The following is an 18,900-nucleotide window of genomic DNA, read 5'->3' as shown; positions in this document are numbered from 1 at the left end:
AAGTGGGGTTTATCCCAGGAATGCAAGGATTCTTCAATATACGCAAATCAATCAATGTGATACACCATATTAACAAACTGAAGGATAAAAACCATATGATCATCTCAATAGATGCAGAAAAAGCTTTCGACAAAATTCAACACCAATTTATGACAAAAACTCTCCAGAAAGTAGGCATAGAGGGAACTTACCTCAACATTTAAAGCCATATATGACAAACCCACAGCTAACATCATTCTTAATGGAGAAAAACTGAAACCGTTTCCACTAAGATCAGGAACAAGACAAGGTTGCCCACTCTCACCACTACTATTCAACATAGTTTTGGAAGTTTTAGCCATGGCAATCAGAGACGAAGAAGAAATAAAAGGGATACAAATCAGAAAAGAAGTAAAACTGCCTTTTCTTTAAAAGTAAAACTGTTTGCAGATGACATGATACTACACATAGAGAATCCTAAAGATGCTACCAGAAAACTACTAAAGCTAATCAATGAATTTGGTAAAGTAGCAGGATACAAAATTAATGCACAGAATCTCTTGCATTCCTATACACTAATGATGAAAAATCTGAAAGAGAAATTAAGGAAACACTCCCATTTACCATTGCAACAAAAAGAATAAAATACCTAGGAAAAAACCTACCAAAGGAGACAAAGATGCAGAAAACATACAGGGATGTTTTGATAGGGATTGCATTGAATCTGTAGATTGCGTTGGGAAGTAGAGTCATTTTCACAATGTTGATTCTTCCAATCCAAGAACATGGTATATCTCTCCATCTGTTTGTATCATCTTTAATTTCTTTCATCAGTGTCTTATAGTTTTCTGCATCTGTATGAAATTAGAACACTCCCTAACACCATACACAAAAATAAACTCAAAATGGATTAAAGACCTAAATGTAAGGCCAGACACTATCAAACTCTTAGAGGAAAACATAGGCGGAACACTACATGACATAAATCACAGCAAGATCCTTTCTGACCCACCTCCTAGAGAAATGGAAATAAAAACAAAAATAAACAAATGGGACCTAATGAAACTTAAAAGCTTTTGCACAGCAAAGGAAACCATAAACAAGACAAAAAGACAACCCTCAGAATCAGAGAAAATATTTGCAAACAAAGCAACTGACAAAGGATTAATCTCCAAAATATACAAGCAGCTCATGCAGCTCATTATCAAGAAAACAAACAACCCAATCCAAAAATGGGCAGAAGACCTAAATAGACATTTCTCCAAAGAAGATATACAGATGGCCAACAAACACATGAAAGGATGCTCAACATCACTATCATTAGAGAAATGCAAATCAAAGCTACAATGAGGTATCACCTCACACCGGTCAGAATGGCCATCGTCAAAAAATCTACAAACAATAAATGCTGGAGAGGGTGTGGAGAAAAGGGAACCCTCTTGCACTGTTGGTGGGAATGTAAATTGATACAGCCACTATGGAGAACAGTACGGAGGTTCCTTAAAAAAGTAAAAATAGAACTACCATATGACCCAGCAATCCCACTACGGGGCATATACCTGGAGAAAAGCATAATTCAAAAAGAGTCATGTACCACAATGTTCATTGCAGCACTATTTACAATAGCCAGGACATGGAAGCAACCTAAGTGTCCATCAACAGATGAATGGATAAAGAAGATGTGGCATATATATTCAATGGAATATTACTCATCCATAAAAAGAAATGAAATTGAGTTATTTGTAGTGAGGTGGATGGACCTAGAGACTGTAATACAGAGTGAAGTAAGTCAGAGAGAGAAAAACAAATACCGTATGCTAACACATATATATGGAACCTAAAAAAAAAAATGGTTCTGAAGAACCTAGGGGCAAGACAGGAATAAAGACGCAGACGTAGAGAATGGACTTGAGGACACAGGGAGGGGGAAGGGTAAGCTGGGACGAAGTGAGAGAGTGGCATGGACATATATGCACTACCAAACGTAAAATAGATAGCTAGTGGGAAGCAGCCACACAGCACAGGGAGATCAGCTTGGTGCTTTGTGACCACCTAGAGGAGTGGGATAGGGAGGATGGGAGGGAGACGCAAGAGGGAGGGCATATGGGAATATATGTATACGTATGGCTGATTCATTTTGTTATACAGCAGAAACTAACACAACAATGTAAAGCAATTATACTTCAAGAAAGATGTCAAAAAAAAAGCCCAGAGACTATGGGATGAATACAGGCTTTGCAGCCAGAAGACCGCAGTTCTAATTCCACTTTTGCCTCTTTACTCCTAAAGCTATCAAGGGAATTAAATAAAGTTACATAGGTAATATATTTTGTGCAGTACCAGACACCTAGTAAGGGCTCCATAAATAACAATACTGTAACCATTAAAAGAAGCACATTGAATACGTAATTCATTTTGTACCCTCCCAAAATTCTTCAACAACGCTGGAATCCAAATGAAAACTTAAGTCTATAGTCTACCTCCACCAAGTGGGTCTTATGACTCAGTTTCTTATGCTATATTAAATGACTCTATATACTGTCACTAAACCATACATCTCAGTGTACATTAGAAAGTACCATTTTTTTAAAATTCTTATAATTTAAAAGAATAAATTTCAGACCAATGGAAATTGAGCAATATGTCTGAAATCAGACCTATTAAAGACTGGTTTAGAATCTTGGACTCAGAGAATATAATTTTAGACTCAGTGCTACCATCTACCACAATTATGGTACTCAGTTTATACTACGGTACATTTCTTTTCAGCTGCTGTTCAACTTTGCCAAGGTTGTTAAACACCAATATATCTATCACTTTTGACCAAACTCTAAATATCAAGGCAAGACTTCTGGCAGCTCACCAAAAGAGACAGGGGAACAGAAGTTAGAACTGTGCATAAGTAAGACAAAGGAAGGCTTGTTTTTGCTTCTCCTGAAACATATCGGAAGATACCATCAAATGAGAGCAGAAGAAAAGCAGTCTGACAAGACCAGTGGAAGCTGAAAGGCAAAGAGAATCAGATTTTTAATAGTAAAACTGTTGCATTTCTCTGTGGGCTATAATTTTCAGAGTTTAAAAAACTACCAATTGATTATTTTAGTCAGTATTTTGATGTACAAGAAACACTACTAAATGGGATAAGGAGTTGAAAGAGTTGTAGGGCAGTGAGCTCAATAACTCAGTTGAACATTAGATCAAAGGCATTTCAGTTTACTAGACCTATGTTGCAAAGGCTTACGTAGGTAGACAAAGGCTTTCAAATAAATATACTGTCCCAGCGGTCTGCGTGAAGCACTAATTTTATACAAAACATACCCTGGATTATTCTTCTTCTTAAGCTTAATAGTTTCAACTTCACCACCAACCGTTCTTAAGCTGCAGTTCTGTCTTTGCTCCATAACCTTTCCTTTGTGTTGCATATTACTCTTGAAGATTTCCTAACTCTAACAAATCCAGTTCGCTTTGCCATCTTTGCAGCATCTGGCAATATTAAACTTTTTCTTCAAACTCTTTCCTCCTTGAACTTCCCTGACTTGTACATTCTGGTTTTCTCATACTACGATTCCATCTCTCTTTAAATATTCCTTTTCCTTCCATCTGCTGACTATTCCTTGATGAACAGACTGCATTCCATGATTTTAACCAACAACTCCACACAGTTGGTTCTCAAATCTCGTGTTCCAGTCCCTGTTTCTACCACCCATTCCAGGCTACAGCCAATAAGAGACACTCATCTGGCCAACTGTCTCCTCAACCTAAATACTTATGTCTAAACCTGAACTCCCTCTTCCAAACCATGCCCCTCCCTCACTCAAACCAACTCCCTTTCTCAACTTCCCTGTCTTCCTCAATGGCACCACAGCTCTCTCAGTTACTAAGACACAGATATTTAGAGTCACCTCTGCCTCTATGTCTACTTTAGTCCATTAAGGTACTGAAGTCTTTACTTACAGAACCAAAATTAGAACATGATCTACAAAAATAAGAAAAAAGAAAAGTGCCACCACAGAAGTAAAGCAATTAAAGAAAAACAGTGTGAATATTAAAATATTGGGATTTCCCCCAAATTACTACAGTTTGAGGAACAGAATATCTGAAGTACATGCTATGTAAAAATCCCGATGTATGGTTACCATACACATCCAATGACTGTCACCCCTATTTTAGCAATTCTTGTCTTCACAGCCATCTCTTCCTCATTACTAACCAACGCCACTGCTCTAGTTCAGGCTTTCATGACCTCCTATCTCAATAAGTCTTGCCCCTCTTCCAATCCATTTTGCCCAACAACCTCTGACATCAATCAGTGCCTAATATTTATTATGCCATTCATTTACCCAAAGACCATCAACGACTCCTCAAGCTCCTCAGTCTGGCATATAACTGTATATCCCCCTCCTGGTGGTGGGGTCGGGGAGCTCTTCCACTTCAGATATATCCTCACAGCTCACAGTTCTCATGCAGGTATGAGATCAAGAAATAACTGGTAGATTCAACTCGCATCTACAACTTCCTTTTCATTTTCTTTCTCTCCTATTTTTCTCTTCGCAACTTTTCTTTTCTACCACTTTCTTGTACTTAATTTCTTTTTCACCTCCTTCTCTATGCTGATGGCTCCAACTGGAATTTCTAATCCCTAGGAACGCTAAGAACTAAAAAGATTATCAATAATTGTTCTAATCAATAGTTAATAAGAAAGACTCAGAACAGAATGGAAAGTGGAAGGAAGGAAATCTTAGCTCTGGAATAATTGTGTCCCCCAGGTTCTCACTGAAATTCTAAAACAAAGTCAGGAGTGAGGCCATAAAGCTCTCAGATCTGACAATGGAGGTCTCTTTGAGGATGAATGGTATGGCTTGCTGCCCTTTTATTCAGGAATACAGAGTAGCATGAACAGAATTCTTCTCATAGTTTTCTAGATTTTCCCCTATCTCTCATCAGAAGCTAGACAGAGCCCTGGGCTTTCCTCTGGTATAGATACATATCATATGGAAAAGAACTCAATATAAAATTAAGGAATCTTGGGAAATGTATACACTATACGTTCCTCTCTCCCATCAAACCAAGGATATCTTATCCTTACAGAGCCTGTAATTAGTTGGGGTTGGGTTAAAAAAATACCTTCTCTGCCTTTCTTAAATCTCAAATTTTAACTGCATTTTCTTAGGCCAAATTTACATCTTCAAAGGAAAGTGAATTTTCTTTCCTTTATAAAATGCTCCGTTTTTCACAGAAGAGAAATACAACAATTCTCACTGTACTCACAAATATTTAAAGTCCCAATCAAAAGTCTGTGGGTTCACCTAAAAATGAAATTGCTGTTCACTGCAGATATACTCACATATACACACGATTCTTTCTCCTTGTCCCTGATACTTTTTACTCTAAAGAAGGAGAAGTCAGTTCATTGACACCTAGGTATTTTAAAACTTCTCCCTTCCTCTGTCTCTTCTTTCACTGAAGGAAAAACTGGGGGCTCTGTGCAAAAGGGAAGGTCATTTGTATTCCAACAGCATATTTCTGTGAGAATGCAAAGAGTACAGAAGGAATGAAAGATGACGTCCAGGTAACAGAAAAGGAGTGTTTACATTTAGGATTTCTCTTCCTTTCAGTTCTTGGCATTTAACTTAAACACGCTCTCCTTGCTAGGGAAAAAGGGCCCAAAATAATTATAACCTTTCACGGCTCCAGTATCTGTCCAGAGGGTTCAGTGTATGCCCAGCCCTGGGCAAAATGTAAAATGTTTGGTTTGTTTTAGCAAAAGTCTTTTTTCTGCATTCTTCATCCTTCCCTTTCTCTTTGATTATAACTATATCTCCCAGAAATCTGGTGCTTTCTGCACAGGTCCTGGGAATAATTTCTAATGGTAAAATGGCAGGTATTATATTATGAGGTTATAAGGCCAGTTATTCATTGAACAAATGTTTATTAAGCACTCATTATGGGGCTTCCCTGGTGGTGCAGTGGTTGGGGGTCCTCCTGCCAACGCAGGGGACGCGGGTTCGAGCCCTGGTCTGGGAGGATCCCACATGCCGCGGAGCAACTGGGCCCGTGAGCCACAACTACTGAGCCTGCGCGTCAGGAGCCTGTGCTCCGCAACGGGAGAGGCCACGACAGTGAGAGGCCCGCGCACCGCGATGAAGAGTGGCCCCCGCTTGCCGCAACTAGAGAAAGCCCTCGCACAGAAACGAAGACCCAACACAGCCAAAAATATAAAAAAATTAAAAAAAAAAAAAAGCCAAAAACTTGATAATGACCCCTGCCTCTTTAGCTCTGTAACCTCCCCTCCAACTATGCACCTCTTCATTTAAAAAAAAAAAAAAAAGCACCCATTATGGACAACTTGGACCTTCCTCAAAATGTCAATCAATGTTCCTGGGAGAGAAAGGTTCTGTAATCAAAAGGTTGTTTTTTTTTTAACATTGGATTAAGCAGGTTTCTCAGAACCTTTAATAGGCTAATGAACACCTGGGACTCTTTAAGAGGCCATTCAGGCACGCAGGGGCTCCCAGGCTTACTGACCAGCACTACTTTTATTGAGCACCTATTTGCAGCTCTGCAAAATGGTTTGGGAAAAGTTGTGCTTGGAGAATTCAGGGACGGCAGAGAGCATCTACACTGGAGTAGAAGATTTAGAAATAGCCTCATGGAGGACCATTTGAGCCAGGTCCTGAAGGATGGGTAAAATGTGACTGTGCAGAAATGGGAATAGGATGCCAAGTGAGGGGAAGCCCTGAGCAGTGCCCCTCTGGTCACTCCCTTTGGGTCATCTACCCACTTCGCTTGGGCTGAAGCTAGTCTGCCCTGTCCCGCGCCCCAGGCTGAGGGAGTGTCTAATGCTCAGAGCCCACCAGGCCCCAGACGCTCAGACAGGCATGAAGACCCAGCTCTGAGGAGGAGGGGAAGGCAATGAAATGTGAAGGTGGAAGGTTGTGAGTTTACTTCTCATCCCTCCCCGACCTTCTTCCAAAGATTTCCTTATTTTAACTTTCTTTTGGTCTAAGCAAGTTAATATATCTTGCCAGTTAGTTTTTAAAATATAAAATCCTTGAGAATAAAAAACCTTTACTTTCCTTTGTATCTCTAAACAAAATTTCTCAAATGTGTAAACTATACTATTGCCCCGTTTTATTTGTTTCAGATGTAGAGAGCCGTATGGCAAGCTGTCAAAAATTATTGCTTTCTAGAATAAAGTAGACGTATAGTGTGTGCAGATTGCTCCATTGACTCAAACTCACTCCCTTCACTTCTGACTCTCTAAGGCAAGGGTCATTAGAGAATAATATTTTTGAATTTAAAAATAAAAATATGTGGCTTAAATGCAGGCATGAAGCTAAACCAATGGGCTGCTACAGAAGTGTGAGGGGGTAGGGAGTATTGTTAGTGTTTGTAGAACTGTGCCCCCCAAAAATTGTTTTTATCTGATTATAAACGCAATGCCTATTTATCATTCAAAAAAAAAAAAACAAGCAACAACAACTTAGAAATGTAAAAAAGCCAAAGAAGAAAATTAAAACTATCAAGGATAACTTCTATTTAATAATTTCTTTACAACTGAATTCCGGTAATTTAAAACAGACTTTTAAAATTATGGTACAATACACATAACAAGAAATTTACTCTCTTAACCATTTTTAAGTGTATAGTTTAGTGGCATTAAGTACATAAAATAGATTTTGATGTCCAGAAAACTTGGGTTTCTCAAGCCGTTTCAGGAAAAAAAAAAGCCATTTGGCCCTTAAACAACAGCAAAACGCTATTTATTAACACTACATAAGGGGATAAAAGGGATATCCTTACAGAATATTTAAGTAACATCTTAATAAAGCCATTCTGTCTTTGAAGGAAAAATGCTACATAAATAAAAGGCATTATAAACATGATCTACTTTCTCCTAAGGTTGGCAGGGACTTTCTCACATTCGCGTTTCTTCACTTCCTGCCAAACACAGCTGTGTCCTACAGGTGCAGAACCCTAACTTAGCATTTGCTACCTGTAACCAGAGTGTTAGAAATCCTGGCCAGCAGCCCCATCACTGACGTCACACACTAAGCACACCTCTAAGGCCACACTTGCCAAGCAGCCCCACCCTTCCAGGAAAAGGAGAACAGCCTTATCTTTGCACACCCTCTTGGTTACACTGCTCAGAATCTCATAGATTGAGTGCAGTTCTCCAGAGGAATAATTCTATCAAACTTGTCCTTGGAAAATCAAGCAATGTATAACTACACAATCAGAGAACCTCTCGGCCCCTATCATTTCAAAACAGCAAGCATAAAAAGACTTTTTCTAAAACCACACCCATAACGTTAGCCTCCACTGAAAGGTACCCAGGCACTCTCTTCCGAGAACGTAATGCTTCTGAGTCTTCCTGGTATAGAACACAGATGTCATCTATTTCATTTTATGAAGAAAGAAAAAGGAACAACAGTTTGAGTCCCCTGCCTGGAATCACTTGGAAATCACAGTGACAACTTAGGAAAGGGACAGTTAAGGATCATATTCTTTTTGACCCAATTAATGGGCACACTGTCCTTAAGGAAAAGCAGGAGGAGAGAAGGAAGAAAGAACAGTTCTTGGCCACAAATCACCATCAAAGGCTCAAATGTTCACACGTATTTGGCTAAGTGCCCAATGCTTAGACTCAAAGACACAAACACCTTTGGGCAGCTGAAGGGCATGGAAGGCACCAAAGTAGTGAGCTGAGAGAAAAGTGTCCTCCACAAGGTCTGGGACCAGCTTAGGAGGAGCAACAGCAATGCCACAGTCCAGGGGAAGCCGCTTTGGGATTGAAGGGATAAGGTGATGCCCACCCAGTGCCACGCCAAGTGCCTGGACCGTCCAATTTGCCCGTTTGTAGACAAGCCTGCTGCGTTCTTTTTACAGGTCTTCACGGGCTTTACAGATGGTCGAGAATTATTGTTTGCTATGACCCTACTAAGTGCAAAGTTGGCGTTACAACACCCTGGGGAAGCTGAGGCTTAGAGGAGTAAAGTAACTCTCCTGAGGTTCTCAGGTAGAAAGTCACACAGCCAGGATTCAGAACCAGGTCTGCCCGGCTCTGAAGCCCACACTTTTTCCACTCTTCCACTGTGCTGACCTCACAGAGGTTAGGATGTTCAACTGAAGCTCATAAAGAGAAATATCTTATTCATAATATATTAAAACAGGAGTTGGCAAATAGAAAAAATTCACTTTTGTTTTCTCTTACAACCCTTCAAAAACATTAAAAGAAAAAAAATTCTTAGCTCATAAGGCTGTGCCAAAGCTTGGTATAGGCCCAGTTTACCAACCCCTGGGTTAGAAGACATGGTCCAGGCAAAGCTCAGTGATTCTGATGGATGAGAACTGTATCACTGACTCAATCTCTTGACTTACCTAGGCACTTTTCACTTCAGAATGGGGAGAAAAAGAGGAGGCTAGAAGAAGATCAGTACTCAATTTAGTCACTTCTTATACATTCCATTATTAAGTGTAAGGAATAGCGGTCCCTTATATAGACTCCTTCATTAGAATGGTTTTAGAAGCTATCCAGCATTCATTTCATTTATCTCCTCATTCTATTTCCACGCTTTTGCATATTCCAACTTAGGCATTAATCTGTCACTGAGAATCAATGCTTTCTGCAGCCTAATTAAAAGTGACTATTTCAGGGGCTTCCCTGGTGGTGCAGTGGTTGAGAATCTGCCTGCCGATGCAGGCGACACGGGTTCGAGCCCTGGTCTGGGAAGATCCCACATGCCGCGGAGCGACTAGGCCCATGAGCCACAACTGCTGAGCCTGTGCGTCTGGAGCCTGTGCTCCGCAACAAAAGAGGCCACGATAGTGAGAGGCCCGCGCACCGCGATGAAGAGTGGCCCCCGCTTGCCACAACTGGAGAAAGCCCTCGCACAGAAACGAAGACCCAACACAGCCAAAAATAAATAAATAATAATTTTAAAAAAAAAGATCACCTGGAAGCCTTGTTAAAACACATTAAAAAAAAAATGTTTAAAAAAAAAAAAGTGACTATTTCAGAGGGCCATAACATAATGAACAGAAACCTAGGGAGATTCGAGTTGACCATGGGCTCTTTCAGTATGATCAAAGACCTCTCTGGGGTTCTGCTATTTGAAATTATAGAAAATATTTTCCATTCACTTTATGACACTTGTAAAACAGGCGTTTGAACACTCCCTGCAACTTGCAATAATCATTAAGTCAACCTAACAGATGTTGCAAACTGGATCCAGTTCATCAACACTAGAGCACATAATGAGATGCATTTTAAATGACATTCAGATTTCACTATGCAAGCAAAAATAATCTACAATTTATGACCTCCTTAATATTCTCGTTAGATACTAAAACTTGCATCAAGGATTTGCTCTCAGACCATCCTTAAGCATACACTAGCCATGTGCCTTGTCAGTTGTTGGCTGGCCGACCTCTGCCTTGGTCTGGGCAATACAACTTTAGTGCCAGGTCCAAGTGTCTCTGGTTAAAATATTTTCAACTCTGCTGATTCATGCCCAGCTGCTTGGTAGCTACAGAGTGGAAACAGAAGATGGCCACCAGAGACCAATTCAACAGCAACAAATGTTATTTTCACTGCTGAGCTAAACATGTTGGTAACCAGAAGATTCCAGATTCCAAAGGCCAGGGCCTAATTTCATAAGTCTGCATGTAGAACCACACAGCCTATCCTACAGGTAAATATATACAGCCCAATTTTGATCACAGGAACAGCCAGCAAACCAGGACAGAAGTGAGAGCAATAAAAGCAGCTCCCTTCTTGAATTTTGCCCCTTTTGTCCAATTGCATAATACCCTCTTATGAAACCCAGGACAGACAGGAAAAAGACCTGGCCCAAGACCTACTAACACAGATTAAAACAAGACTGGAAAAAAGTGACCAACTGCAAAAGCCAATTAATTACAAGGCGCAATGAAACAAGGAAAGTGCTTCCTTGTCTACAAAGCGCATGGCAACCTCGTTCATGATGAAGACTCCCAGCACCTAAGGGCTTGGAAGTGTGCATTTTACATACAGTATATCGTATAATCATCATTAACTTGTAAGATAGGAAATAGCACCCCCATTTTACAGACGAAGAACTGAGGCTGGAAGAAACACAGCCAAGATCACACAAGTAAGAAGGCCAGGCCAGGGATTCAAACTGGGTCTGTCTGGGATCAAACTCGCCCTTTCATTTCATCAGGCTTGTTCTCCCACAGGAAAAATAACAAAGCAGAGCATGGAATAGAGAACATTCAGGAGTTATACAGGCAAGTGGTATTAGTAAGCAGCAGGGCTCCAAGCTCAGGCCAGGACTCTACCATTCCATGGGAGAGATGGCAAAAGCAAGCCAGGATGCAAGGGCCATAGCTGCAAACAACGTCATACTTGGCACCAATCATCTTCCCAAAGTCAGTTCCCAACACCCAGCACTGTCAACATGAAGCTAGAAACCAAGGAGAAAGTGCAGAGAGCTGGGACTCAGCGCCATGGGAGTCACCTGTCTGGAAAGGTAACATGGACCCCACCAACCGAGAGGCTGAAGCTGTTTAAGTACTGTCTGTCTTGGCTCCAGGTTGGTCCGGGAACTAACGTTGAGCCTTCAGGTGAGAAACTCAAGACGGAGAGGAAGAGGGAGAGGGCAGGGGTTATGACAAAGGACTGGCAATTTTTAACTCAGGACCATGGCAAATACAATCAACTTTCCTTTCATTTCTTCACGTCAATGACCTTCGCAGAAGGCCAAGTCTCTGCAATCAAAAGAACAGAAGGGGACTTCCCTGGTGGTCCAGTGGTTAAAACTCCGCGCTTCCACTGCAGGGGGCACAGGTTAGATCCCTGGTTGGGGAACTAAGATCCCGCGTGCCACCCGGCGCAGCCAAAAAAAGAAAAAAAAGAACAGAGGGAATCAGAATAATGATCTAAGCAAACTAAAAAAAAAAAAAGTATTTTGCCAGAATTACATCAGAATTTTATATTTCCCAACACCAGCCCCGTGCTGGCAGAGCCGGGCCTCGGGAGCTGATTCCAAGAGAACCCTGGTGCCAGGCACACCAACATCAGCAGCTAACATCCCCTCCCCCTGGCCCTTGCTACCAGCACTCTCACCCTTCTGCGGGCTACTGCCACACTTCCTACCCAAGTCATCCAATCAAACATATAAAGCCAGTCCTGAATTGTGGGAGGTGGAAGGCAAGGAAGCTGGGAGCAGGGCTGGTGAACAGAAGGGGAGGTGTCCAGGAAGGTAAAATAACCTTCCTCTTCTCTCCAGAAAGAAGCTACTCTACAAATACAGGGGGGAAGGAAGGGGCAGGATTTCAAAATTCAACCCCTGATTCACTAGGCTATGACTGAGGAGAGATCCAGCTGAGTGCACTGGGCTGACTAGATGATTAATCAGTCCCCTTCTCTGCTCTGTGACGGAAGCCACTGTCTCAAGACTTGTAATTACATCCCAGGTGTCCTCAGGCACCTGAAGGTGACAGCCAGGCCTGGCAGAGCTTCGGGTCTGGCCCTTCTGGGCTGGCTGCCTCTCCCTCCAGGTCAAGTGACACCACTGTCACAGGCCTGAGAATAAGTCAGGCGGGGTCAAGGGTGGGGCTGGAAGGTGAGGTCAAAGGTCCTCAGGCAGCCCCACTAACCTGACTCTATCCCGTTAATAGATTCCTGCATCTCTCCAGAAGCCCAGCACCCCACTCACTCCTCCCACAAGGAGGAGAACCCCAGCGAAGGGAGAGGGGAACAACCAGATCCCTCCCCTCTACCCTCAGCCCAAAGAGGGAAACAGAATTGAACAGAAAATCTTTAGAACATCTAAAATCCTACACCAATAAAGTGCAATTGCTGGATTCAATCTAGATAAATCAACTTTCTCAGTGAGATAAATGGGCACTTTGAAAAAGATCACTTGCTTCAGATACAAAAGATTAATTGGAAGAGATTTTTTTTTTTGATCATAGAGATAAAACAAATCTCAACAAGTTATCTGGTCAGACAGGCAGTAGTCAATCTTCTTCATAAAACTCTCCTAGAAAAGAAATCCCACGGTTAATACCACTATCTAACAGCCTTTGTAAACAAGAAATGATTCTTTAGACATAAATCTCTAAAACTGCTTTAACTTTACACCAAATGCCTACTACTTCATTCTCAGTGGAAACAAAAGATACTATCCACAAAAAAGTATCGATACAGAAATTTCTTTACCTCAGTCTATTCTTCTCCAAAATAAAGACATCCCAATTCATAAATGTTTCCTCAATTCTTTCACTATTTTCTTTCTTTCTTTCTTTTTTTCCTGAACCCTCTCCAAACTAATTATGAGCTCAGGACTGATCATTTAATTATTAGACAATACAGCTGGTGATAGTTTTCACCAAGTTTAAATGGTTTTTATCTCAAGTGTGTTTTCCATGCAACACCAGTTAATGTTTTGTTTTTGTCTATTTTCCAACTAGATGTCCCAATATAAACAAGGAAGAATATGCAGAAAAGAGAAGCAGTTGGTGTTGAAAACTCAACAAACGCCTAAGCTAATTTACAGAGTGACTGAAAAATAATCCACTTGAATCTTAAATCAAAATGCAGTAAGCTGGAAAATGGCACATGACTACACAACATAAACTACCAAAATTATAAAAACTGTTAATGTACTGCAATAACGTTGCTGCTTAGCTGTTTGTCACCATTACAGCTTGCAGCATTATTTCACTGTTGCAGGAGAAACTGATTTTTTGAAGACAGGCCTCAATTTGTTTAAACACCTATGTGCTACCACAGTTAAATAAAAATGTTCATCGCAGGTGGACTTTCCTAAAATCATCACGAGATGTTCTGATCCCAAAACTAAACATCATGGCAAATTGCTTTTCTTAGTCACATGTATTAGACCAGTTTCTCTCAACCTTGGCTGCACGCTGGAATCACCTGAGGAGCTTTAAAAACTACTCATGCCTGAGCCCCACCCTCAGGGATTCTGATGTAATTGGTCTGACATTTTTTAGAGCTCTCCAGGTGATTCTAATATGTGGGTAAGGCAGAGAACCACTGCCTTAGACAATATTAAACATATCAATTAAAAATAATGTATTACAAGCTTACTGTAAGCCAAGAATTGTGAGTTATTGAGTAAAAGGAAAAGTGTAGGACAGACCCTGCCCTCAAGACCCCCAGTTTAAGGGGGAAAAAGACATGTAACTCAACAGTTACCGCAGAGTGTGCTAAGTGCTATGACCAAGGAGCAGAGAGCAGTGAAGGGAGCCCAGCAGCAGGGCATCTAACCCAACCAGGCAGAGAGGGAGTGGTGTCAGGGGCAGCGTCTCCAACACCACCATCAGGCTGGGTCGGCCAGGAGGAGAAAGTGTGGAAAGGCATCTCAGGAAGAACGACCAGAATGTGCAAATACCCGGAAGCTCTCCTTGGAGCTCTGCATTTGGTTCTTTACAGGTGAGGCAGAGGGTGGATGTGAAACCAAGAGGGAAATGAGGCCGGAGGGGTTTTCCAAGGTGCCAAGAGGCCCCCAACTGGTAATGTGAATGGACCAAGTAGTCTGAGTGTAAGGCAACAGTTGGTGTAGCACCCGGCCCAACCCAAGGCAGAGCAGGGAGGTGGGGGGAAGGGGGCGTGCAGCGAGGAATGGCTGCTGCTTCTTAGCTCCAGTCAATGTGAGAATAAAGGCTCAATGTTGACACATCTTCCAGATTTTCAAGGGATGCCAAGAATCTGGTCCTTAAGTGAAATCTGCAGGTTTTAAAACATGGAGCAGGAGAAATAAACAAGTCTGCAGGCCAGATACTGCTCACAGAGCTGCAGGTATGGGCCACACCTTTTCACTACATTATGGAAAATGACTTAAGGATTTTTAAAGGGGTGAAGCCAGCAGTATCCAATTTAGGTTCAAATACATTTTTAAACGTGAAACTGAACTGCAGTGTTGCAGATAGCAATCTGATAAGTCCAATCGCATAAAGCTTTCACCCCACAGTAATGCTAGTCAAGGTGCCACTGTTCTGAAATTAGGCCCCCTACTTTTTCATTTTTCAGATTCAATACAGGACCTTCTTACTTTTCACTGTAGAGAGAAAAAATCTGGTAAATATTAAGACCACACTTATTAGGATTCAAGGTAATGTAAATTATAGTCAGATCTGAATTACATATGCAGCTGAAGTACAGAGGTGGTAATCGAAAAATCACAGATGATCTGCCACACTGGGCTAGGGCTCTAGGTCCCGGGCAGGGATCCTCTGTAGGCTGGGAACACAGCCAGCTGTCCAAGCAGGACAGCCTGACAGGAGGGAGTGGAAAACCCAGATGCCAGGAGAAGGTCACCCAGTCCCCAGAGAGGACTTTGCTTCCTTCATTTGGGCACCACGTCGACCTCCTCCCCAAAGTCAATTTTGCAAATGTAAGCGAAGAGGCAGATCCCTTACACAGGGTGATCAGTTGTCAAATACTGTAAGGGCCAAATGCAAACAGGAATTCTCCACACTCTTAGTATCCATTTAAAGTCACAAGGCAAAAGCTCCATGCGAAGCAAACAGAGCACTCATAGAAGATTCCCAAAAAATCTATTAAAAGGCACTTGGGGCTTCCCTGGTGGCGCAGTGGTTAAGAATCCGCCTGCCAATGCAGGGGACAAGGGTTCAAGCCCTGGTCCGGGAAGTTCCCACATGCCGCAGAGCAATGAAGCCCGTGCGCCACAACTACTGAGCCTGCGCTCTAGAGCCCAAAAGCCAAAACTACTGAGTCCTCGTGCCCCAACTACTGAAGCCTGTGCGCCTAGAGCCCGTGCTCCGCATCAAGAGAAGCCACCGCAATGAGAAGCCTGCGCACCGCAACAAAGAGTAGTCCCCGCTCACTGCAACTGGAGAAAGCACGCACGCAGCAAGGAAGACCCAACGCAGCCAAAAATAAATAAATAAAATAAATAAATTTAAAAAAAAAAAAAGGCACTTGGCTTAAACGTCCCAAAGGTATATTTTACAAACATAGTTGTCTATAAACAAAATTAGGAAGTGAGAACATTTGTATGACCTTATAGATTTTTAGGAAAAAAAAATCCTAAATCAAAAACTGGGCAGTGGTAAGAACACATCACAGACACATGGCTACAAGTGATTCTCAAATCAAATAAATGGACAGAAGTACTGTCCAAAGAAAGACAGACTGTTTATCTAGTAAAATGCTGTTTGATTTTTTTCCTTCAGGTTTTAACAAAAAGAGAAAACATATCATTACCATGTCTGGTAAAATGCCTGTAGTCTCTGCATGTCATTTCTAATTTTAGATATGGAAATGGGATTCTCTCAGGCATTCTGACTTCCAAAGAGCGGTTGCTGAGCTGTGAGATATTAGACTCTCTGAAAGCTTGGAAATTACATAATAACATTTATAATTCAGCAAAAACAATGGTCCTTTCTTTCACAGGAAGAGGCTGTTTAAAGTTAAATTACATTTAACAATCTCTACACTGTCTCTCAAGCACTTTTTAAAGATAAAATGTTACATAAACTCATAAAAGACCTCTAAAGGCAGAGAAGGGGAAATACCTTTAACTATGAAGACTCAAAACTTAATTTGGAAAATTGTTCTCCATCCATCAGTTGTCATGCACAATTAAACAGCTAAATAAAGAAATCATAGCAGTAAAATCATTAGAAGAGTTTTTTTCAGCAAGAAAATAGTCACCTTAGTGAACCCATAAAGCATGTATTAGAATGTATTATATGTTAGAATGTATCAATAACATGAACACTTCATTAAGTCCTATCTAAACACATCCAACATACAATTTTAATTTTTTCCTTGATATAGAAACTAATATTTGTGCAAAGTTTTACCAGTGGTTTCTTTAAAATATGACACAAGTCCTTAATTTCTGAAGTTGTTATTCAAAGAGGATGTAACTTTGATTAAACAAATCATCAGATGCTGAAATAGGGATGGTCCTTCCAACGAGAGGGGCCTAGATTAATGACACCACGTAGGGAAGAAGGAAAATGGATTGTATGAGTATATGACTGCCTATTGGGGATGGAAGGGGGACATACAAACAAACATACCTCTTTCTACTGGATTAGCTTTTGAGAGCAGCCTAAATTTCCCCTTTGCGTATTTTACACTCAAGGGTTATCACTTTAATGCTGCAGCCAGACCAGCTGGCCAGCACTGTTTCTTCCATTTTCACCTGTTTGGGCTTACTGAAAACTCTAGGAATCTTGCAGTTAATCCATGAGGGGATTTTGCCATTCTCTTTAATAGAGTCAGTGTTCTACCTCCAAAGGGCCTGTACAATCACACCAGTGGTATGAATAGTGAGATTTTTTTAATTATGGTTTTTTTAACCAAAACTCTGTATTTGTTTCTTTAAAAAACATAACTTTCTAAAACTGCTTTGCCCCAGGAGGACTATTGCTTTTGCCTAGACAAAAGTGAGATTTAAACTCAGGTCTCTGTGACTTTCCAAAGCCCATACTATACCATTACTGTCTTTCTATCATACCACACTGTCTTCTAGTGTGACTTTATTAGGCATATTCAGAATTTACAATATAAATAATGTGTGCATATATTTGTATCCATATGCATGTTTTCCTAAATACATCTGCCACTTACTTGCTCCTCCACAGGAATACTGAGGGCTGAATGAGAACAGGGCTCTATAAACATTCATGCTCTTCCCAAGACCTAGTCACCTACCTTTTAAAATGAAAGAATCTAATGAAAGACTGCTTCCCTGAGCTTCCCTGGTGGCGCAGTGGTTGAGAATATGCCTGCCAATGCAGGGGACACGGGTTCGAGCCCTGGTCTGGGAAGATCCCACATGCCGCGGAGCTACTAGGCCCGTGAGCCACAATTACTGAGCCTGCGCGTCTGGAGCCTGTGCTCCGCAACAAGAGAGGCCACGACAGTGAGAGGCCTGCGCACCACGATGAAGAGTGGCCCCCGCTCGCCGCAACTAGAGAAAGCCCTCGCACAGAAACGAAGACCCAACACAGCCATAAATAAATAAATAAATAAAATTTTTTAAAAAGAGAAAAAAAGATTGCTTACCTGCACAGAATCACATCAGCATCTTTAAACCTCATTTCTGAACTCTGGCTCATAGATTTCTAGCCACTTGCTTAGACGGACGGCATACCACAGCCTAGCCACACGACCACCACAGCCTTCTCTCCTAATCACACCACCAGGCACTACCACAGACCCCAGAGAACACCTGTGAGATAGGCTGATACCTGGGATCCTCTACCAGAGTGACTGCACCTGGACAAATGTCTTCTCAAGCAGCAGAATACAAAGAAACTTTAAGGGGCTAAAAATAACTGCACACGGGGACAGCTGGGGCAATTATGAACAGTGAGATGCAAAAAGGCCACAAACCAACTGCCATTTCTGAGGTGCTGGTAGCAAAAGCAGGGTACTGCTTATGATCCCTGCCCACAGCACCACCAAGGGGCAGGGAGACCACCTAAGCTACGCCTCCTGCCCAACCCATAGAGCGGCCTCTGTTGTTACCCCGTTTAAGGACCCAAGCACCTCCTCTCAGGGAGCAAGCAGGGGCACCTGTTTCTTGTTCTCGCTCCCTCATGCTGCAGCATGAGCCCTGATAAAGCCTTATCTGGAATTCTCACCTGGCCTCTTATCAATTTCTATTGATTAAAGGGTCCAAGGGCCTGGTTTGTAACACCTGGGGTGAGTTTGGGGACCCAGGGTAAGAGAAAGTAGGGCAAAACCATGAGGGCAGAGTTGTGAGAAAACTACAGCTTTCCAAAACATTATAGAACCAAAAAGACAAAGATGAGCCTTTCCAATGTAAGGAATCAGTTCAGGGAGGAGGACAAGGCATCCTAGGGGGTGCCATCTAAGTAGAGGCTGCTGTCTTAATTCCCAGGACAGGACGTCTATGGAGGGGAGAC

The 18,900-nt window shown here is 41.7% G+C and overlaps 1 protein-coding gene and 1 long non-coding RNA gene across 2 annotated transcripts in view; both read right to left on the bottom strand.

Moving 5' to 3' along the window:
• The window catches only part of PPM1L (protein phosphatase, Mg2+/Mn2+ dependent 1L), a 303,559-nt gene that overhangs the window by 237,452 nt on the left and 47,207 nt on the right, over positions 1-18,900 (bottom strand). The gene's annotated exons all lie outside the window — the stretch shown is intronic.
• On the bottom strand, positions 835-15,561 carry LOC309660468. Its single transcript, XR_014263428.1, has 2 exons — positions 11,702-15,561; positions 835-11,580 (listed from the first exon to the last, which is right to left on the bottom strand). It is a non-coding gene; the product is annotated as an uncharacterized lncRNA (long non-coding RNA).

The sequence above is a fragment of the Balaenoptera physalus genome (genome assembly GCF_965194825.1).
Source record: "Balaenoptera physalus genome assembly, chromosome: 4".
Classification (NCBI taxonomy): Eukaryota; Metazoa; Chordata; class Mammalia; order Artiodactyla; family Balaenopteridae; genus Balaenoptera; species Balaenoptera physalus.
The sequence above is the reverse complement of the archived record's forward strand: the minus strand, read 5'-3'. Positions and strand labels throughout refer to the sequence as shown.